The sequence below is a fragment of the Haematobia irritans genome, chromosome 1, assembly GCF_050003625.1.
Source record: "Haematobia irritans isolate KBUSLIRL chromosome 1, ASM5000362v1, whole genome shotgun sequence".
In the NCBI taxonomy this organism is placed as follows: Eukaryota; Metazoa; Arthropoda; class Insecta; order Diptera; family Muscidae; genus Haematobia; species Haematobia irritans.
The window spans coordinates 104,182,117-104,205,973 of record NC_134397.1 but is presented as its reverse complement, the minus strand read 5'-3'; the positions used below and the strand labels follow the sequence as shown (position 1 = coordinate 104,205,973).

Sequence of the window (23,857 nt, the reverse complement as noted above, 5' to 3'; positions counted from 1 at the left end):
ACTAAGCTAATATCCTTATCAGCTCTAAGAAAATACTCTTGAAAACTGTAAGTTAAAAATCAATATGTTCGATAGAATTTGATAATGTTGTTTTTTATTTTTATTATTGTATAACTTTACAATTTTAGATGCTTATAAAGGAAATCCACACAACAAAAACTAGCCAAATCGATGAAATTGGACAACAATGCAATATAGCAACTTATGCCATATACGAGGGCGGTTTGGAAACTTCTTAGCCTATCATTGAAAGAGAATAGTTAGTTTTTCAAAAATATTTTTATTTTTCAATATAATCTCCTGAAACTTCAATACACTTAGTCCAACGCTTTTCTAGCAATTCTATCCCTTGATTAAAATAGTTTTCCTCAAGGTCTTCAAAATTGTAGTTTACAACTGTAATTGCATCTTCATTTGATTGCCATAACCTTACCAGCCGGAACGATCACCGGATGACCTGCCATCCTCTAAACGGGATCAAAGATCGTTTGCCTCAGTTGCAAAAGAAAAAAGTTTCCCGGACCAAGTCCTCGACGGCAAGATGCTGGATGGTATCAAGGACGATATAAGTTAATAGCTTTTGCGGACCAGAGGTCTATGGATTGCTTTAAAGCTGCATTGATGCTAATTGGTGAAGTTTGGGAAGGAGCCGCTTTGGAGTTAGTCGATAAAAAAGACATACCGGCTAAACCTAGATCCCAGATCTTCCAACCGCCGATTGAAAGGTTGGTCGTTTGGATGAGGTGGATGGACCAAGACGACATGCGGTGTTTATATTAAACATAGAGTCGCTGCCACATCTAGCCCAGACCCAAGGACGCGTAAGTTATGGCTTTCATGATATCCATATGAAGGTATAAAAAAGCGATCAGCCAAAGGATTCCGAAACGGACAAGCCTCCGGTTAGGTTAGGTTAGGTTAGGTTATGTGGCAGCCCGATGTATCAGGCTCACTTAGACTATTCAGTCCATTGTGATACCACAGTGGTGAACTTCTCTCTTATCACTGAGTGCTGCCCGATTCCATGTTAAGCTCAATGACAAGGGACCTCCTTTTTATAGCCGAGTCCGAACGGCGTTCCACATTCCAGTGAAACCACTTAGAGAAGCTTTGAAACCCTCAGAAATGTCACCAGCATTACTGAGGTGGGATAATCCACCGCTGAAAAACTTTTTGGTGTTCGGTCGTAGCAGGAATCGAACCCACGACCTTGTGTATGCAAGGCGGGCATTCTAACCATTGCACCACGGTGGCTCCCAAGCCTCCGGTAGAGTCAGCAGTGAAAAAATCTCCTAGCGAAGCCGAAGGAGGCATAAAACCTGCAGACTATGGCGAAAATCATATGCGGGAAGTTTCTACAGGCTCAAGGCCGCTTGTGCTGCCTTAAAAGTTCTCCTGATGAAAGGAGACATAGATATAGTTCTTATTCAAGAACCATACATATATAAGAATAAGATCTGTGAATAAAGCACTCCGGGTTTCAAACTTTTGCATAATACCGGCAATTGCTAAAAACGAACTAAACTTGTTTCTGCTTCCTTCATTGAGCAATGCAGACACTGTCGTAGCCAGTCTAGAGATATCCACATGCAAATATTGGGTATCTTCGGTCTACATTGGACATGATAGGGAGATGCCACCCTGTGCCGTTAAGACCTTAGTTGAGGAGTCACTAAAAACAAAGACAAAACTCATTATGGGATGCGATGCAAATGCACATCATAGTATTTGGGGAAGTAGTGATACTAATGCAAGGGGAGAGTCGCTAATAGAGTTTATTTTGCTAAAACCTGGTAGTTTGCAATAAGGGAGATGCACCAACCTTCGTCACCAGGAACAGACAAGAGGTTTTGGACGTCACGTTGACCTCTCCGGAACTGAATGATAAGATATCTGAGTGACAAGTTTTGAGGGAACATAGCTTCTCAGATCATCGCTACATCAGTTTCAGATTGGCTGTTCGTACTTCAAAGACCATATTTCCGCCAAATGTTAGGAAAGCTGATTGGAATAGGTATAGGGAATCGTTCAAATTGATGATACCGGAAATGCCGGAGACAAATATGAGTACTGTGCAAGATATCGAACACGCAGTGAAGCGGATTACTAAGGTCTTCAACATTTCACTGAAAGCTGCTTGCCGAAGAGAAAAGCCAAGGGGAAAAAATCGGCCGCCATGGTGGACTACGGAGTTAAGTAATATGAGGAAATCCTGCAGGAAGCTCTTTAACAAATCAAAGTCCACAAGAGCTCCGGAGGATTGGGACACTTACAAGATGAATCTGAGAGCATATAAACGAGAACTGAGAAGGTCTCAACAAAACTCTTGGGATGATTACTGTAGCAGCATTGAGAATACGTCAGAGGCTTCCAGACTATGGAGGGTACTAGCATCAACTAACACCGCTCCAGGTTTCATTAAAACATCGGAGGGAAATTGGACAACGTCCAGTGAGGAGACGTTGGAGGTACTTTTGGATACACATTTCCCTGGAAATCAGACGGTTGAACCATGTTCCGGCGGTGTAACAGAGGCTCAGCGATCATTTCCTATCGAGGAAATTGTGTCGGAATCTAGAATAAAATGGGCTTTAAATAGCTTTGGACCATTGAAATCCCCCGGACCTGATGGAATTACTCCGGCAGAGTTACAGGCAGTGGCTGAAAGAATTATCCCCTGGGTGACGGTGATATATAAACGATGTGTAAACTTAGCATATATTCCAGAAAAGTGGAGGGAAACAAAAGTCGTCTTCATACCTAAAGCAAGAAAAGCCTCTCACTCGAGTGCGAAGGATTTCCGACCAATCAGCTTATCCTCATTCCTACTTAAGACCCTGGAGAGGATGATAGACATGTATCTTAGAATTAGCGTGGATTCAAGTTTGCTCTCGAAACGACAGCATGCATACTCGAAGGGCAGGTCGACTGAGACCGCATTGCATGAACTAGTCAGCTTTATTGAAAGCTCACTATCTGTCAAAGAATACACAATCGTGGCGTTTCTAGACATCGAAGGAGCGTTCAATAATGTCCATCCGAGCTCGATATTAAATGGACTGACAACTCTGAATGTTGATCCAGGTATACTTAGGCTGTTAGACGAACTTCTAAGGAAGAGACGCATTTCAGCTACACTAGGACAAGCAAACATACAAAGGTATGTGAACAGAGGCACTCCTCAAGGAGGAGTTCTATCACCTCTTTTTTTTTCATCTATGGATTAAACCCTTACAGACTAACAGTAATATATTACATTATATACATATCGTTTGTTAATATATCAAGTATTTAATAATAATGTTATCTTTTTCTTTACATTGTATTTCTCTTCTGACAAATCAAGATAATAATAAAATTTATTGAATTCATTACAAAGACGGCGAAGTGGATCGTTGTTTTCAAAGTTCGTTCGAAAGTATTCAATGTGGAGCAGTTCAAAGTTGCGGGTAGGTCTAAAGGGTACATTGAATGATATGCTGTTAATAAGGAAGTCAGATTTAAATCTTCCGTTAATTAAATCAACCGTAAAACAGATATTCAGCATGGTACGTCTACTTTTCAGTGTAGGTAATTTGATGAGCGATAGTCTTTCTGTGTAAGACGGCAAGGTTTGAGGTGTCCAGTTATTCCGACGTAAACAAAACAGTAAAAATTGTTTCTGAACAGATTCAATACGATTGCAATGAATTTGGTACTGTGGGTCCCGAATTACAGATCCATATTCCAGGATAGGACGCACAAGTGAAGTATATAAGTTTCTTGTAACAAATGGGTCAGAAAATTCCTTACTCCAGCGCTTGACAAATCCAAATGATCCATAGGCCTTATTTACAGTCATAGAAATGTGAGATCTAAAATTTAGCCTGCGATCCAAAAGTATTCCAAGATCTTTAAAGGATTCAACAGTTTCAAGCGTTGTGCCATTCAAGTTATAATTCGTGTCGATATAATTTAATCTATAAAAAGAGATATGCTTGCATTTCCTTATGTTCAGTTCCATCATATTTGATGAGCACCATCTGTACATGCTATTCAGATCAGATTGGAGTAAAGATTGGTCATCACTATTCCGAATAACCTTTATAATTTTAACATCGTCAGCATACATGAGAGTGTAACCATATTTAATGGCTGATGGAAGGTCATTTATAAATAAGCAGAACAATAGAGGGCCAAGATGACTGCCTTGTGGAACACCAGAAGGCACATGTATTGATTTTGAAATAATGTTATCAAATACTACAAATTGTGTACGATTCTTTAGATAATTTTCAAACCAGGATACCATTAATTCACTGAAGCCCATGCGATGCAGTTTGTACAGTAAAAGTGAATGGTTTACTTTGTCAAACGCCCTACTAAAATCAGTATAAATGACATCAGGCTGTAAACGATCTCTAAAGCCTTCATTAACCATTGTAGTCAATTCCAAGATATTTGTTATGGTCGAACAAGATTTACGGAAGCCGTGTTGTTTAGGCGATAGAAGAGAGGAGACTTGATGATTCAAAATATCAGAAATAATTTTCTCCAACAGTTTTGGAATAGCACTTAATTTAGCAATGCCTCTATAATTCGTAATATCTGACTTGCTTCCATTTTTAAATAGCGGAATGATAAATGAATTCTTCCACAACGTAAGAAAGTGACCTGTGCGCAAAGATTCATTAAACAGAAATGAAAGAGCAGTCGAAAGAGAATGAGCACAATATTTGAGGATGTTACTGGGATCCCATCAGGGCCCGGGAGATATGAACATTTTATCTTTTCCATATAACTCATCACATTATCAGGAGAAATAAATGGAGTAGTGAATGTCGAATATTCCTGTATCTTATATGGGTACGCATCAGATTGCTTGAAATCCTTATAGCAGTAAGTTGTTGCAAAGAACTTTGAAAACAAATTACATATAGATTCATTATCATCCCCTTCAACAGCACCATAGTGAAGGGTTCTTGGATACACATTTGATTGACGTTTAGAATAAACAAATCTGTAAAATGACTTTGGAGTAAGCTTCAGTTCATTTTTAATTTTCGATAAATAATTGTTATAGGATTGTTTATTCCACAGGTTGTATTCTGAACGAGCAATTGAGTAGTTTGCATAGTCAGTCGCAGATCCAGATTTTTTATACTTTTTATAAAGTTTATTCTTTCTATTCTTCATTCCAAGGTGGACCAGTGTGAGAAGTTATTCGAATTAATGGAACAGATTGGGCAATGAATGAATTCAAAGTTTCATAAAATGTATTTATTGATTCATCAAGATTTCTCGCTGGTAAGATTTTATTCCAATCCACATTTAATAGTAATGAGTTCAGTTTTTCGTAATCAGTTCTATTAAAAGAGAATATTTTATCAGTTTTCAATACGAGTTTTTTTCGCATAGATCTCGAAAAAGACATATTTATATTCATACAGACAGTGGGATGATGAACATCTTCAGGATTTACAACGGCATTGACGCGTGATAAAAACACATCTTTTAGTTCATTTGTAAAAAATAAATCAAGTAATTTATTTTTCGAATTTTGTATGTTGCTAATTCGAAAAAGACCATCTTTTAACAAGTTTGGAATGTTGCTATAAACAACCTTCTGGTTTCCCTAGAAAAAGAAAGGATAGAAGTGGTGGCATACGCAGATGATGTGGCGCTAGCAGTCAGGGGAAAATTCCCATCCACAATCAGAGATATTATACAGAGAGCTCTTCGGATGACTGAGAAATGGGCGAAAGAGAATGGTCTTGGTGTAAATCCAGCAAAGACAGAACTAGTCATGTACTGCAAAGATCGCAAAACTCTCACGGTTAGGCCCATTTCCTTGGGGGGTGCTGAAATTCCCTTTGGTGAGTGTGCAAAATACCTTGGCGTTATTTTGGACAGGAAGCTGAATTTTAGGCTTAATATTGAAGAGAGGGCGAGAAAAGCCACGGTAGCTTTGTACTCCTGCAAAAAGGCAATAGGGAAAAAGTGGGGACTAAAACCAAAAATTGTGCATTGGCTATACACGGCAGTAGTTAGACCTATAATGCTATATGGTGTTGTAGTCTGGTGGCCGGCACTTCAGAAACCGACAGGTTTAGATAAAGTTCAGCGTATGGCGAGCTTATGTATCTCAGGCGCATTTAGTAAGACAGGAACAGACTCCCTTAATGTCATGCTACATCTATTGCCTTTAGACATTTTGGCCAAACAGTCAGCTGCAACAACGGCTATGCGGTTGCGCGAGCTATCGCTGTGGTCGGAAAAAATGTACGGTCATAGTTCGGATTACACCCTGGCAAAACCACTTTTCGACAAAAAGTTTGAAACTCTAATTCCCAGCAGTGAGGCGTGGTGTACACAGACCCCGGGGAATATTGGCATTAATATATACTCAGACAGTCAACCTGCAATAAAATCCTTGGACTCTGTGTTCCTTAACTCGAAAACGGCTATCGACTGCCGCAAATCTCTCAACGAGATGGCTGACCAGTACAATATTCACCTAATATGGGTGCCTGGCCATAGGAACATACCGGGGAACTGCGAAGCAGATGTGTTAGCAAGGCTAGGAACTACCTTACATATTCCAGGGGAACTAGAATCTGTTGGATTGCCTCTGGCCACCTGCAAGCTCTTACTGCATGAGAGGGCTGTTAAGATGGCCAATGTTCGATGGGAAAATTGCAAGGGTTGTAGCGACACCAAGCAAATATGGCCCCATTTAAACTTAAACCGCACACTAGATATGCTAGTGTTCTCAAGGCGTCAGATAGCACTCCTGATATCTGCTATAACGGGTCGCTGCCTGATAGGCGAATTTGCAAAAACTATAGGTGCGAAGTATAATGACTATTGTATGAGCTGTCATGATGTGGAGGAAAAGGAATCAATTAAACACCTCTTGTGTGAGTGTCCTGCTTTTTGTGTAAGGCGTAAGCGAATTTTAGGAGCATATAGCTTTAGATTACTGGCTGACCTGGAAAACGTTAACTTAAGCAGTTTGTTAATGTTTTTGGAGCAATCTGGTTGGTTCCACAAAAGTAAATAATAGAGAAGGTGCAGTGGTTAAGACTAGAAGTGCCCATATGTAATAGGTACTTTTAGTTAAATGTGGTATCACAATGGACTGAATAGTTTAAGTGAGCCTGAAATTTAATCGGGCTGCCACTTAACCTAACCTAACCTAACCTAACCTTACCAACCGATTGAATTGTTTTTGCCTTCTTTGGGGCACTTCCTCCAGCTTCAGTACATTGTTTGGATTGTTCTTTTGTCTCTGGAGTATAGTGGTGGATCCATGTCTCATCAACAGTTATGAAACGACGCTTAAAATCCATTTTATTTCGCTTAAAACGATCCAAACAAGCTTGAGAAATGTCCATTCTTATGCGTTTTTGATCGACTGTTAACAAGTGCGGCACCCATCTTGCAGAAAGCTTTTTCATCTGTAGTTCTTCATGCAAAATTAAATGGACTCGATCATTTGATATGAGCAATTTCACGCACTTTTATTCGTCGATCATTTAATAAAGGGTGATACGGTCAAAATTTGGTCAATATAAACTTGACGTATTTCTTTCAATAAAAAACCTGAACCCCCCTCATTTTGAAGGTGTGTGTGTGTAGAATATTGCTCTTATTTTGATTTTGGAATTCACTCTTCAGTTGTCAAAATGCCGTCCAAGCAAGAAGAGCAGCGTATCAAAATTTTGCTCGCGCATCGCGAATATCCGAGCTACTCGCACGCAAAGCTGGCAAAATCGCTAAAAGTTGCCAAATCAACCGTTACAAATATAACTAAAGTGTTTGGGGAACGTTTGTCGACAGCCAGGAAGTCTGGATCGGGGGGAAATCGAAAACCGGAAGCCGCTGAGACGACAAAGAGAGTTGCCGGTAGTTTCAAGCGAAACCCTAACCTCTCTCTCCGAGATGCCGCAAATAAGCTGGGTGTATCGTCTACAACCGTGCATCGAGCCAAAAAACGAGCCGGACTATCGACTTACAAGAAGGTAGTGACTCCAAATCGCGATGATAAACAAAATACGACGGCCAAAGCGCGATCCCGGAGGCTGTACACGACGATGCTGACGAAGTTTGACTGCGTTTTAATGGACGACGAAACCTACGTCAAAGCCGACTGCAAGCAGCTTCCGGGACAGGAGTTTTATATGGCAAAAGGAACGGGAAAGGTAGCAGATATTTTCAAGCACATAAAACTGTCAAAGTTCGCAAAGAAATATCTGGTTTGGCAAGCCATCTGTACCTGTGGCTTGAAAAGCAGCATTTTCATAGCTTCCGGGACTGTCAACCAAGAAATTTACGTCAAAGAGTGTTTGAGTAAACGTATGCTGTCTTTCCTGAAGAAACACGGTTGTTCCGTACTGTTTTGGCCGGATTTGACATCTTGCCATTACGGTAAGAAGGCCATGGAGTGGTACGCCGTCAACAAAGTGCAGGTGGTTCCCAAGGACAAGAACCCTCCCAACACGCCAGAGCTCCGCCCCATTGAGAAATACTGGGCTATTGTCAAGCGGAACTTAAAGAAGACCAAAAAAAAACTGCTAAGGACGAGCAGCAGTTCAAGGCAAACTGGCTTTCTGCGGCGAAGAAGGTGGACAAGGTGGCTGTACAAAATCTGATGGCAGGTGTCAAGCGTGAGGCCCGGCAATTCGGATTTGGAAAAGCGAAAGCCTAACTGAATATGTTTCCTGAATTTTATACTAATTGAACTTCAAAAAGAAATTTAATTTGATTTTTTAAATAAACGTTTTCCCTTGACCAAATTTTGACCGTATCACCCTTTACCATATCATGCACTTTGGCTACAATTTCTGTTGTTGTTGCTGTTTTTGGACGTCCACTACGTGGTTCATCTTCAATGCTTGTACGACCACGTTTAAATTCAGCAACCCAATTTTTTACTATTGCATATGAAGGAGCACTTTCACCTAATACAATCATTATGAATTTCTTGTCCCGATAAACCTTTTTTATGTAAATATTTAATGACAGCACGCATTTCTAATTTTTCATTGTAAAACAAGTATATACAGCTGTAAGTTCGGCCGGGCCGAATCTTAAATACCCACCACCATGAATCAAATATACTAGTTTCCTTTGAAAATTTCAGGGGGGTTTGATGACAGATATTTTCCCAAGCAGATCAGTTCAAACCAGTACGCTTGCCACAGATTAATGTATCTATGAAGACCTATGAAGACTAGATGAGATTCTGAATTTATAAGAACTATTTTTTGTTTGAGTTTTAGAGGAATCATAAAAATCTCTTGTAAGTGTGCAAGAAAATGATGAAATAACGCCTTGATTTGAAATCTAAAATCTGTAGATTTTCATCCCAATTATCTAAATGATTACGAGAAGTAAAATCTCAAAATTTTGCATTCAGTTTCAAGCAATTTTCATGATCAGTGCGCCTTCTATACCCTCAATAAGTGAAATCTGTCTATATGGAGGCATTACCAAATGGAGCGATAAAAGTAAATCATATACACTTTATTATGCACCCAGAAAAAACTGCCTTCGAAACCAAAGGAAAAAATTTTCATAAATTTAGTTTAGCCATTTTATTTTTATTAAGTTAAATTTTTGTGTAAAATAATAAAATATACTTGTTTCAGTAAAAAAATCATAAACTGAAAGCAGTTAGGAATAGTTAATTAACTAGAATAAGGCATGGAATTACTAACACTGTTTTCTTCGCTGGGTATAAGAATTTACTACTGAACAAGAAAATTTTATTCACTGATAACAAAGCATTCGTAAATATAAATAAAATCCGAACTAAAACCAAGTTTCCTCAAATTTAGTAAAATTTCTTATAAAATGACAATTCTGACTTCCTTTATTATAGAAAGCTTATCATACATACGAATAACAATTGGCATAGAAAAATATTTTAGTTAATTCGTACTAAGAAGTATTCATTCCTTTTAAAACTTAAGGGAACACACTTGTTAGAATACAGGAAATTTTTCTATATTTCTTTTATCTACCTGCAATCGATACCTGTCATCGATGTAATCGATATGTTTGCGCGTGGGTTGTTTTTTTAGTTGGAATCGCATTGTTATGGTATACGGAGAGATTGTTAAAAAATAATATAGTAAAATAATATAATAACAAATGAAATATATAAAATATTTGTTATTTTAAATTAGTGAGAAAAATTTTCGTTTTTTGAATTTTGTTAAACATAAATAACAAACAATGAGTCTATCAATGTTCGTGATAGTGTATAAAGAAAGAAAACACGAGCAGAATAACAACCCCTTCATTCACCAGGTAACATTCAGTGACGCTAACCTTTTGTGAAAAAATTGGATTATGATTTTTTTTATATTTGAAGGTATTGGAATTATAAAAGGAGGACAAAATCTTAGGCAGCAACTTGATAACATTACATGAAAATTGGAAATAGTGTAATAATAAACTAATATTTCGATGCTGTTGATTCTTAATAAATATATTTAATATATAATAAAATTGTATTTAAAAACGAAGGTAAGCTGTTCTAATTTTGAAGTAAAGGGTTTAGCACAAATATGTAAGATTTGTCCAAATGAATGAAAAAAGTTCAATAAAATTGTTCCATATATGAATTCAATTCAGCTAAATTTTGTCATTCTGTAGTATAGTGGTACATAAATATAGGAAAATGTTAACTAATATATGGAATGCATTCTACATAATTTCTACGAAATTAAGATCGTTCAAACAAATGAAAATGTCTTTGGCGCTATACGAACCCAGCAAAAAAAGCGTCGCCAAAAAAGTAATGAAGTTCTTTTTGGATCCGGAAGTGGTGCAAAATTGACGCAGAAGCGATGAATTTAACATGGGCTTGTCATAGGACGGAAGTTCTCCATTTCAACAGCCGTTGCACTGAATTTGCTTCACTTTTTTAGGTGTGATCCGGATTCAATGTTTTGGATGTAAATTAAAAAATTCTGTGATATTTTGTCAAATAATTGTTATAATTATTTATAGTTTTTAATGGATTCTAACGCTTGTCGGAAACGTTTGACCCCAAATATTTTCAAAAATTTACAATTTTTTCAGATTGGATTAACCTATTTAAAACAAAAAAAGTTAAAATTACCAATTAAAAGTATGAAAAACTCCAGTTATAAAAAATTGAATTAAAAGAACTTCCTGGTTAGTTAAAATAGAAAACATCATTGGGAGTGCATCTTCTGGAAGTACTTTTAAAGTTGTACCTTTGGAAAAACTTCCAATTTTTTTGCTGGGAAGTTCAACTTTCTTCACAATGAGTTCATTTTAACTTAAAGAAGGGTTCACTTTTTTGGGTGTGTATATTTTCAATTTGTGGCAAATAGGATAGAAACCCTAGGAGTTAAATCGGGAGTTCGGTGTAATGGGGGCTATACCAAAACATGGAAGGATACACACAGTATCCAACACATTTAATTGTAGTTATAGAATCTAGACCCCTAATCGGAGGGCCGGTTTATAAGGGGGCTATATCAAAAACTGTACCCATACTCAATATATTCGGCACACCTCTTTATGGTCCTAGAATACCTCTAGATTTCTAATTTCAGGCAAATTGGATGAAAATTACGGATTCTAGAAGCCCAAGAAGTAAATCTGGAGAACGGTCTATATAGGGGCTATATCGAAACATGGTCCGGTAATCACCATTTTCGGTACATTTCTTTAGTTTCCTAGAATACCTCTAGATTTCCCATTTCAGGCAAATTGGGTAAAAGCTACGGATTCTGAAGCCCAAGAAGTAAAATCGGGAGATCGGTTTATATGGGGCTATATCAAAACATGGACCGGTACTCACCATTTTCGGCACAACTCGTTATTTTCCTAGAATACCTCTACATTTCCAATTTCAGGCAAATTGGATAAAAACTACGGATTCTAGAAGCCCAAGAATAAAATCGGGAGATCGGTTTATGTGGGGCTATATAAACAACATGGTCCGATAATCACCATTTTAGGTACATCTCTTTATTTTCCTAGAAAACCTTCCGATTTCGAATTTCAGGCAAATTGGGTAAAAACAACGAATTCTAGAAGCCCAAGAAGTAAAATCGGGAAATCGGTCTATATGGGGGCTATATCAAAACATGGACCGATGTTAGGTTAGGTTAGGTTAAATTGGCAGCCCGATTAAGATTCAGGCTCACTTAGACTATTCAGTCCATTGTGATACCACATTAACTAAAAGTACCTATTAACCGCTGAACCTTCTCGATTATTTTCTTCTATTGAACCAACCAGATTGTTCCAAAAACATTAGCAGATTGCTTATGTTAACGTTTTCCAGGTCCGCCAGTAATCTGAAGCTATATGTCCCTAAAATTTGCTTACGCCTTAACACAAAATGCAGGACACTCATACAAAAGAGGTGTTTAATTGATTCCTTTTCCTCCGCATCATAGCAGCTCATACAATAGTCATTATACTTCGCGCCAATAGTTATTGCAAAATCGCCTATCAGGCAGCGACCCGTTATAGCAGATATCAAAAGGGATATCTGGCGTTTCGAGAACACTAGCATATCTAGTGTACGGTTTAAGTTTAAATGGGGCCATATTTGATTGGTGTCGTTACAACCCTTGCAATTCTGCCGTTTTCGAGTTGAGGAACACAGAGTCCAAGGATTTTATTGCAGATTGGCTGTCTGAGTATATATTAATGCCAATATTGCTTGGAGCATTACTTCTCAGCCAATTTGCCACTTCTCTTATTGCTAATATTTCAGCCTGAAAAACACTACAGTGATCAGGTAATCTTTTCGCTATTCGATCTTTAGAGTATACTCCGAAACCCACTTGCCCATCCAATTTGGAGCCATCAGTGTAGAAATCTATATATCTTTTATTCCCCGGGGTCCGTGTACACACCACGCCTTACTGTTGGGAATTAGAGTCTCAAACTTTTTGTCGAAAAGTGCACACAAAAACTTATCACCAAAATTTTTTCAATTAAACATTTAATTGGATTTGGAAACGGATTCAATTAATATGTTAACTAATTCAATTAATTATTTATTCAAATCCGAATAAAATCCCATTAAAAAATGATTGATATTTGTTACGTTTCCAATTAAAATAGTAATTGATTCAATCAATTTGTTAATCAATTCGGAAATAATTTTCAATTACAAACGTGATTGAAAGTTTTTCCGTTTCTAATTACACATGTGATTGATCCAATCACCTTTGTGATTGAAATTGAATAATTTTGAGCAATGGAAAGAGCGAAAAGAGGACAAGAGAATGGGTATTTGTTCAATAATGTGTGATGGAGAGATCAGTCTGTGGAAGTAATTCGTAACGAACGGTTGGATTTTTGTTTTTCGCGTAAATTGAAGAACGTGATTGGCGACATTTTGTATGCTGCATTCAAAATGTGTGCATAAATATTTTGAACGCAACAAGAAATCATAGCAAAGGGTTGAAATAAATAAAGTGTGCAACAACAAATGGCCACGTGGTAAAGGTGTGAGAAAATATATGAGAGAACGCATTTGAAATTACCTGTGTTTGTGTTTTGTGGTATTGTAAAAATGGAAAACAATCTACGTTTATTGAATGTAACAAATTATGAAATGTGAATACCGTTTTCCATTGAAGCCTGTTTACATTAAACGGACTAAAATAATATATTTTTTATTCATTTCTTTTAGTGTTAGTGACCAATTTTATTTCGTGAAAATGACCATTCAATCCCATCATTTTATCAAATATATAAGAATGTGTTTGCAATCAAAACGTGGGTACCGTATTGATCTTTTACAATTATAATTTTTTTCACTCCTAGTTTTCTTAAAACCGAGAGCGGTATGGGTTTGTTGGAAGATTCACATTGAAGTTGCGAAGTAGCGTTGGCATTAAATTGAATTTTTGTTTTACATGACTTTTTCAATTTGAACCCAAGTAGACAGCAGCATATCTGCACCCTCAAAAAAATCGCTTCTGTAACATATACTCCCAAACATATTTTGCTTCAAGCATATAAATTTTTGGGTATTGGCCAAACATATATATGTTTGATTTCTTCCAATATATAATATGTTTGAAAGCATATTGGTCTAAACAATATAATATGTTTGGGTAGTCTAAGTTCCAAACATTTTGTATTTTTCCATCCAAATTCAATAATGTTGTCTTCCAAAAAACTATATGTTCTTATGTGAACATATAATATGTTTGGAAACATTTTGAACCCAAAAATATTATATGCTTAGAAGAATTTTCTCCCAAAGAAGATTGTGCTCAAATTTTTTTCTGCCTAATTGTATATTCCCTCACATTTTTCTCACTTCCACCAGTTTTTAGCACCTTTTTCTGTAATACAAACATTTTAGAAGAAATTATTATATTTTATAATTCTTTTTAATTTTACCTTTTGCCGGACGGGGATTCGAACAGCGGACCACACAGTTTGTAAGCCAGCACACTAACCACTGGCCTACGTAGCTGTTATGGTCATCAAGAGATAATTATCGTTATAAGTTATATTTATATAGCATAGCTTGCGGCGCCCACGAGCCGATGCAAACATAACATTGTTTAACAACATAACATTGTTAAACATACATTTGTTGGCAGCGTGGAGCAGTGGTTGGTCGTCCGCCTTGCGTGACAGGGGACCTGGGTTCGATCCCTGCTGCGACCAACACCATTTTTTTTTTAATATATTTTTTAACATATATTCCAGATACGTTCGGAAGTTCCCGAAAAGGTGTTCAGCATTACATACTATTATATTACATTTTTACTACGAAATTGTAAAGTGTGCTTTATAAAAGACTTAAAGTCAGAAAAGTGTTTGATATAAACGAAATGGACTGAGTTCAAATCAAATATTATTTTTTTATTGCAAAAATAAAAATTGTGTAACAAATAAAGGTTTTTGTATACAAGTTTAAAATTTTCGAAGAAATTCAAAAACTCTCACAAAAGAAGAACGTGAAGTCGAGTATATAAATATTTTTCCATCGAATCCTAAGGTTAACGATAACCATTCAAAAGCACATTATATTTAAATTCTAAACAGTAATTTTAAAACAGCACATAAATTTATTTTGGTGTGAACAATTGTTTGCTACCATGTAACACCATTAATTTAGAAATACAAATAAATATGAATTTTTATTAACGAATAATTTTGTACTTAATTTAATTCTTAAGGCCGGTATAAATTGGCATTATCACGTTAAAATGACCATGTTTACCCTTTTACTTTTCTTTAATAATTTCTCTTAAAGAAAATAAACTTATTCAATTGTTGCTTTGGATCTTTCCCCACCATGTTATAATACAATTTACCGGAAAAAGTTGAAATGTTATTCTGGTTTTGCCGCTAAAATGAGAAATAATTTTAGCGACAAAACTCGAACCCAATGCCCACACCCAGAAAAAAGTGACCCCTTCTTTAAGTTAAAATGAACTCATTGTGAAGAAAGTTGAACTTCGTATAGCGCCAAAGACATTTTTATTTGTTTGAACGATGTGATTTTCGTAGAAATTAGGAATAATGCATTCCATATATTAGTTAGCATTTTCCTATATTTATATACCACTATACTACAGAATGAAAAAATTTAACTAATTTGAATTCATATATGGAATGATTTTATTGAAATTTTTTCATTCATTTCGACAAATCTTACACATTTGTGGTAAAACTTTTACTTCATAATTAGAACTGCTTACCTTCGTTTTTAAATACAATTTTATTTATTTCTATAAGCAATTTTATCTTCAATAAAAGACATGTTTAATTAATATATTGAATATATTTATTAAGAATCAACAGCATCGAATCTCTTTGAAATATTAGTTTATTATTCCACTATTTCCAATTTCCGTGTGATATTATCAACTGTAAAACGCACTTTTTCTTCTTCTTGTACTTTTCACTTTTCATAAGTTGCTGCCTAACGATTTTGTCCTCCTTTTACAATTTCAATACCTACAAATATAAAAAAATCATAAAACATTTTTGTTGCAAAAGGTTAGCGTCACTGAATATTACCTGATAATTGAAGATTCCAAAATGAAGACAAATGAAAGGGTTGTTATTCTGCTGGTGTTTTCTTTCTTTATACACTATCACGAACATTGATAGATTTATTTAAAAAAACGAAAATTTTTCTCACTAATTTAAAATAACAAATATTTTATATATTTTATTTGTTATTTATTATATTATTTTACCATATTATTTTTTAACAATCTCTCCGTATACCAAAACAACGCGATTCCAACTAAAAAAACAACCGACGCGCAAATATATCGATTACACCCACGCGCAAACACATCGATTACGATGACAGGTATCGATTACAGGTAGACAATAGAAATTTAGGAAAATTTCCTATATTCTAACAAGTGTGTTTCCTTAAGTTTTGAAAGGATTGCATACTTCTTAGTACGAATGAACTAAAATATTTTTCTATGCCAAGTGTTGTTCGTATGTATGAAAAACTTTCTATTATAAAGGAAGTCGCAATTATCATTTTATAAGAAATTTTACTAATTTTGAAGAAACTTGGTTTTAGTTCGGTTTTTGTTTATTTTTACGAATGCTTTGTTATCGGTGAATAAAATTTTCTTTTTCAGTAGTAAATTCTTATACCCAGCGAAGAAAATAGTATGAGTAAAATTCCATGCCTTATTCTAGTTAATGAACTATTCCTAACTGCTTACAGTTTAGGATTTTTTTACTGAAACGAGTAAATTTTATTATTTTTCACAAAAATTTACCTTAATGGAAATAAAATGGATAAACTATATTGATGAAAATTTTTTCCTTTAGTTTCGAAGGCACTTTTTTCTGGGTGCACTTTTATTTTCGAAAAAATCCGTCAACTCCTCTTGGACTACTCATTAATAAAGAGGAACTAATCTTTGTTTTTATAGATCTTCAAAGGTCGATACTTTCAATGAAGTCGTGTTGTCGTTATAATTAAGTGATTTGACTTAAAAATGGGTATCATAACATGAAAGAACAAATTTTGGACTCAGGTCAACTTGACTTTAATAATTCAGAAAAATTCTTTAAAATTAATGAAACTGTCTTTAAATTTGTTGCATTTTTGCATCTTGACTACAAGGCAAAAATCATTCAAAAATAGGATAGGTTTTTCAATACTTTATTTTAAAGACATTTTTTACTTGAAACATAGCATAATTTCTACTGGAAGTCTTGTTTTTAACGGACATTTTATAGCATATGAAAAAAAGCTGAAAAAGCGAAAAATTGAAATGTGCTTCGTAGAGTCAAGTACACAAAACCCCATTTAAAAGAGAATTGTGTCTTAAAAGCATCCTTACTTGTATTCTCCGCTTCTTTGGTTCGGAATCAATATCAACATTGTTAAAGTGGAGACACAATCTTTGGAACCGGACATGCTTTTTGTTCAGTGTATAGTGCCCTTTCGTTAGTTTTTATGAAGATCCCTTTAATTACCTTTGTTTGAATATTTTGACTTACTCGTCCTACGTTCCGATTTGTTTTGACGAAACAAAAAAATTGTGCCCGCACTGAAAAAAATATTGTCGTGAGGTCAAAGATTTCATGTCTTTAAAATACGAATACAAATGTTGCTTAGCATAGAAGAAGCATTTCTCTAATATAAAGTATTTTTTCTTGTCCAAAAGTCGATAAACTTTTCAGTGAAGTCGTATTGTCCTTATAGTTAAGCGATTACACTTAAAAATGAGTATCATAACATGAAAGAAATAATGTTTCAGCTAAGGTCAACTTGACTTTGATAATTCAGAAAAATTCTTTAAATTTAATGAAATTGTCTTTAAATTTGTTGTCTTTTTGCATCTTGACAACAAAGCAAAAAATCGTTCAAATATAGGACATGTTTTCCAACACTTTATTTTAAAGACGTTTTTAGCATAATTTCTACTCGAAGTCAAGTCTTAATTTGGAAAATAAAGTTGTCGTTAACTCGTTTTTAAAGGACTTTGATAGCATATGAACAAAAAAAAGCTGAAAAAAGCGAAAAATTAAAATTTGTTTCCTAGAAGCAAGTACACAAAACCCAAATTTAAAAGAGAATAGTGTCTTAAAAGTATCCATACTTGTATACTCCGCTTCTTTGGCTCGGAATCAATACCAACATTTTTAAAGTAAAGACAAAATCTTTGGACCAGGCATGCTTTTTTTTCAATGCGTAATGCGAAAATGATACACAAAACTCATGCTCTTTTTTTCAAATATATTTTATCTTGGTTCCGAATGAATTTTCTCTTCGAATACTCATTTTAATATTTTACTTAAGCATATACAATTTTTGGCGAAGTCTTATATCATAACATATATATTTTTACTCATAATATGTAAATTTATACTTGTTTATATTCACACATAGTATTTTTCCTATATTTAATGAAATTTTCTTTGTGTATATATTTCTATTTCTATTTTAAATTAATATATGTTTGCATCCAAGCATATTATATTTACAAACATTTTATGTCCCAAACATAATATGTTCTAACATATTAACATATATGTCCCAAACATATTATGCTAGTTTATGAACATTATATGTTTGCACTCAAAAATATTGTGTTTAAAAATTTGAGTTCCAAACATATAATGTTTATACCCAAACATATGAAAAACAGTCTGTTTCGTCCGTGTGATATATAAACTAATGAGCTGAATTATGTAATGGTAAAAAAGTTATTTCTTTTGGAAAAATATGGAAAATATCCGAAAATAATAAAAATATGTATTTTCCATTTATATTTTTTTCTATTTCCAGAATTTGCAAAGTATCATCAATATAATAAAGGGTGATTTGTTAAGAGCTTGATAACTTTTTTTTAAAAAAAAACGCATAAAATTTGCAAAATCTCATCGGTTCTTTATTTGAAACGTTAGATTGGTCCATGACATTTACTTTTTGAGGATAATTTCATTTAAATGTTGACCGCGGCTGCGTCTTAGGTGGTCCATTCGGAAAGTCCAATTTTGGGCAACTTTTTCGAGCATTTCGGCCGGAATAGCCCGAATTTCTTCGGAAATGTTGTCTTCCAAAGCTGGAATAGTTGCTGGCTTATTTCTGTAGACTTTAGACTTGACGTAGCCCCACAAAAAATAGTCTAAAGGCGTCAAATCGCATGATCTTGGTGGCCAACTTACCGGTCCATTTCTTGAGATGAATTGTTCTCCGAAGTTTTCCCTCAAAATGGCCATAGAATCGCGAGCTGTGTGGCATGTAGCGCCATCTTGTTGAAACCACATGTCAACCAAGTTCAGTTCTTCCATTTTTGGCAACAAAAAGTTTGTTAGCATCGAACGATAGCGATCGCCATTCACCGTAACGTTGCGTCCAACAGCATCTTTGAAAAAATACGGTCCAATGATTCCACCAGCGTACAAACCACACCAAACAGTGCATTTTTCGGGATGCATGGGCAGTTCTTGAACGGCTTCTGGTTGCTCTTCACTCCAAATGCGGCAATTTTGCTTATTTACGTAGCCATTCAACCAGAAATGAGCCTCATCGCTGAACAAAATTTGTCGATAAAAAAGCGGATTTTCTGCTAACTTTTCTAGGGCCCATTCACTGAAAATTCGACGTTGTGGCAGATCGTAAGTCTATTCATGATGAAATGTCAAAGCATACTGAGCATCTTTCTCTTTGACACCATGTCTGAAATCCCACGTGATCTGTCAAATACTAATGCATGAAAATCCTAACCTCAAAAGAATCACCCTTTACCAAATATTACATTGCTTTCCCATTATTTTTGTCTTTGATTGGTTCAAATTTTAATAGACTATTTCAATGTGTGGAAATTTTGGAAAGGAATTGTTACTAAAATTAAATTACCGAGCTCCTTAATACACCTTTTTATACTAAAAGACTACAACTGCAAAAGTAGATTATAAATCTGCAACCTGGAACTAAGAATTGAACTTGATATTCTATGCAGGTAATGTTTAACAAAATTAACTTTTTTCACATTTTTTGTTTTAATTCCTAACAAGCTTAAGACCCTAGCAATCATAGCCTACAATTATATTTATAATTTTATTGTAAATGTAATTAATTGATAAATAAATAAATTAACTTTTAATTGAACAAAATTAAATTTGAATTATTCTGTTTACTTTCAGAAAAACAAATTTAGCTTACAGGCTGCTGATTTATTGGAAATCTAGGAGCATCTACATATTAGAAGGAACATGCTGATATGGGTATTATTATAAGGAAGATAATGATTTATATAGTTTATTTTTTCACCCTATAGTTGTTATTGATAGTAATTGTATGTTACACACAAAAAAAAATTTCTGATTCAATCACTAAATTAATTGATCCAATTAAGTTTTTAATTGGAATGTCTTCAATCACAGAAATGTTATTATCAATTAAAAAATTAATTGATACTATTAATTTTTGTGATTGATTTTTGTTTCAATTAAAAAATTTGTTGAATCAATTAAATGTTTAAATGAATATTTTTTAAAACTCAATTAAAATTTTAATTGGAAAATTTTTTGTGAAATTTTTTTCTGTGTAAGTTATGTTAGACAAAACACATATGACAAGAACCAAATTTATTTGTCTATTGCATAATTCAAAAAATAATAAAATATTAAATATGTTTTATAAGAAACACACATTTTCTTTTATTTCAAATAAAACTAAATACGCATTGGGGGCGCAATATATAAATTTTTTGATTGAAATTTATAGCAAATTAAATATTTATTTGAACGAATCAAATAGTTGATTGATTTTTGTCGCGAAATTAATTAAAATTTTAATTGATTCAATTAAAAGTGTGATTGAATTTTATGTTAAAAAAACAATCACGTTTTTAATTGATTTAATCACACAATTAATTGATTCCGTGACAAAAGTCAATTAAATTTTTAATTGAAAATCGTGTTGGTGTTCAATCAAAGTGGGTGATTGATACTATCATTTTCGTGATTGAAGACATTTCAATTAAAAAATGATTGAATCCGCGATTTTCGTGATTAAAATCAAAAAATTTTTTTTGTGTGTGGTCTCGCCAAAGTGTAATCCACTACGCTCGGCACATTTGACATTATTTTGAGGACCGAACTGTGGCCGTAACTTTTTTCCGACCACAGCGATAGCTCGCGCAACCGCACAGCCGTTGTTGCAGCTGACTGTTTGGCCAAAATGTCTAAAGGCAATAGATGCAGCATGACATTAAGGGAGTCTGTTCCTGTCTTACTAAATGCGCCTGAGATACATAAGCTCGCCATACGCTGAACTTTATCTAAACAAGTCGGTTTCTGAAGTGCCGGCCACCAGACTACAACACCATATAGCATTATAGGTCCAACCACTGCCGTGTATAGCCAATGCACAATTTTTGGTTTTAGTCCCCACTTTTTCCCTATTGCCTTTTTGCACGAGTATAAAGCTACCGTTGCTTTCCTCGCCCTTTCTTCAACATTAAACTTAAAGTTCAGCTTCCTGTCCAAAATAACGCCAAGGTATTTTGCACACTCACTAAAGGGAATTTCAATACCCCCTAAGGAAATGGGCCAAACCGTGCGAGTTTTGCGATCCTTGCAGTACATGACTAGTTCTGTCTTTGCAGGATTTACCCCAAGACCATTATCTTTCGCCCATTTCTCAGTCATCCGGACGCTCTCTGTATAATATCTCTAACTGTTGATGGGAATTTTCCCCTGACTGCTAGCGCCGCATCATATGCGTATGCCACCACTTGTATCCTTTCTTTTTCTAGGGAAACCAGAACAGTGTTGCCAAAAGTAGGGGAAATTCCCTACATGTAGGTTTTTTTTCTAATTTTTAGCGTTTGTAGGGAGTAGGGGCCGACTTTTTCAAATACGCCAGAACGTAGGGAATTTTTTCCCTCAACAACATTTTCAATAACTTATGTGTTTTGGTGGTCATGGTGAAGGAAAAATAGTCAAATACGCCGACGCTTTTTGCTAGCTTTTTCATTTAGGTCGTCGCCAATACTTAAGTTCGAAGCTGGCAACGTATGATCTTCGACGATATATGGTAACATAATAAGTCGTTACAAAATACAAATAACTTCACAAATTGAAGAAGAAGAAAAAAAAACACATTATAGAGGAATGGTCTAAAATTTGGGTAAGTTTTCGTTTTTCTTGTACTATAATTTTGTGCTTACTTTATGTATTTTCTAGGAAAATGGCTTCGAATTCATCTATGTTATCTGATGAAGAAAACATCAAACAATATAGAAAACAAAAATTTAGACCGGAATGGCATGAAAATGAGATCTTTAAAGGATGGCTGGCTGAAGTGGAAGGGGATAAATACAAGTGTAAATGCATTGCTTGTGGCAAACAAATGATTAAAACCGATTGCCTTCAATTTTATTTAACGGCTTTGGGAGAAATACAAAAACGTCTTCCTCTTAAAGAAGACTCTATTTTTAAAGAAATGGAATTTCTGAATCCAATGGCAGCATTTTCTGAAAATAGCAAAAAGTTCAAGTTTGATTTGCTCAAAATACAAAATAAATATTAATACAATGCAGGAGTTTTTTACATTAGAATACAATTTTACACAGAATGAAATTAAAGAATTCGAAGCTATGGACATTGTTCAGTTTTGGACAAAAATATTTAAATTAAAAGATTTCAATGGAAAATTTATGTTTCCAAATCTATCAAAATTGGTCACAGCAATACTATCGTTACCTCATGCAAATGCAGACGCAGAAAGAATTTGTTCTACAGTAACTGATGTTCGGACCAAAAAACGCAACAAATTATCACACACCCCCCTGAATTCTATATGTATTCTAAGATCATATATGCAATCCAACAGCATAGACTGTATGAGTTTCAAATGCGAGACTACGCATCTAACAAAACACAATTCCTCTAAGGAACTATATAAGCTTTGATATTAATTTTTATTTACATGACTCAATACAAAGTACAAATTTAATTTTACGTTATATACATTGTAGTTTTATATGTTACATTGTATTTTCATATAATAAATTAATTAAATATAACGAAAAATATTGTAGGGGAAACTGTAGGGAGAAAATTTTGGGGATGTAGGGGAAAGTAGGGATTTTTTTTTCTGCCTTGTAGGGTAAACTGAAAATTTTTTTTGGCAACACTGAACCAGAAGGTTGTTTATAGCAACATTCCAAAGAAGAGGTGACAGAACTCCTCCTTGAGAAGTGCCTCTGTTCACATACCTTTGAATGTTTGCTTGTCCTAGTGTGGCTGAAATGCCTTAGAAGTTCGTCTAACAGCCTAAGTATACATGGATCAACATTCAGAGTTGTCAGTCCATTTAATATCGAGCTCGGATGGACGTTATTGAACGCCCCTTCGATGTCTAGAAACGCCACGATTGTGTATTCTTTGACAGATAGCGAGCTTTCAATAAAGCTGACAAGTTCATGTAATGCGGTCTCAGAAGACCTGCCCTTCGACTATGCATGCTGTCGTTTCGAAAACAAACCTGAATCGATTCTAGTTCTAAGTTAAATATCTATCATCCTCTCCAGAGTCTTAAGTAGGAATGATGATAAGCTGATTGGTCGGAAATCCTTCGCATTCGAGTGAGAGGCTTTTCCCTCTTTAGGTATGAAAACGACTTTTGATTCCCTCCACTTTCCTGGAATATATGCTAGGTTGATACATCCTATATAAATCGCCGACCACCAGGGGATAATTATGTCAGCAACCGCTTGTAACTCCGCCGGAGTAATTCCATCAGGTTCGGGGGATTTGAATGATCCAAAGCTATTTAACGCCCATTTTATTCTAGATTCCGATACAATTTCCTCGATAGGAAACGACCGCTGAGCCAATGTGGCACCGC

General features: G+C 35.0%; 1 protein-coding gene across 10 annotated transcripts in view; it reads right to left on the bottom strand.

Annotated features, from left to right (window-relative positions):
- LOC142221528 (synaptic vesicle glycoprotein 2B-like) overlaps positions 1-23,857 on the bottom strand; it is a 935,546-nt gene that overhangs the window by 60,780 nt on the left and 850,909 nt on the right. The window lies entirely within an intron of this gene.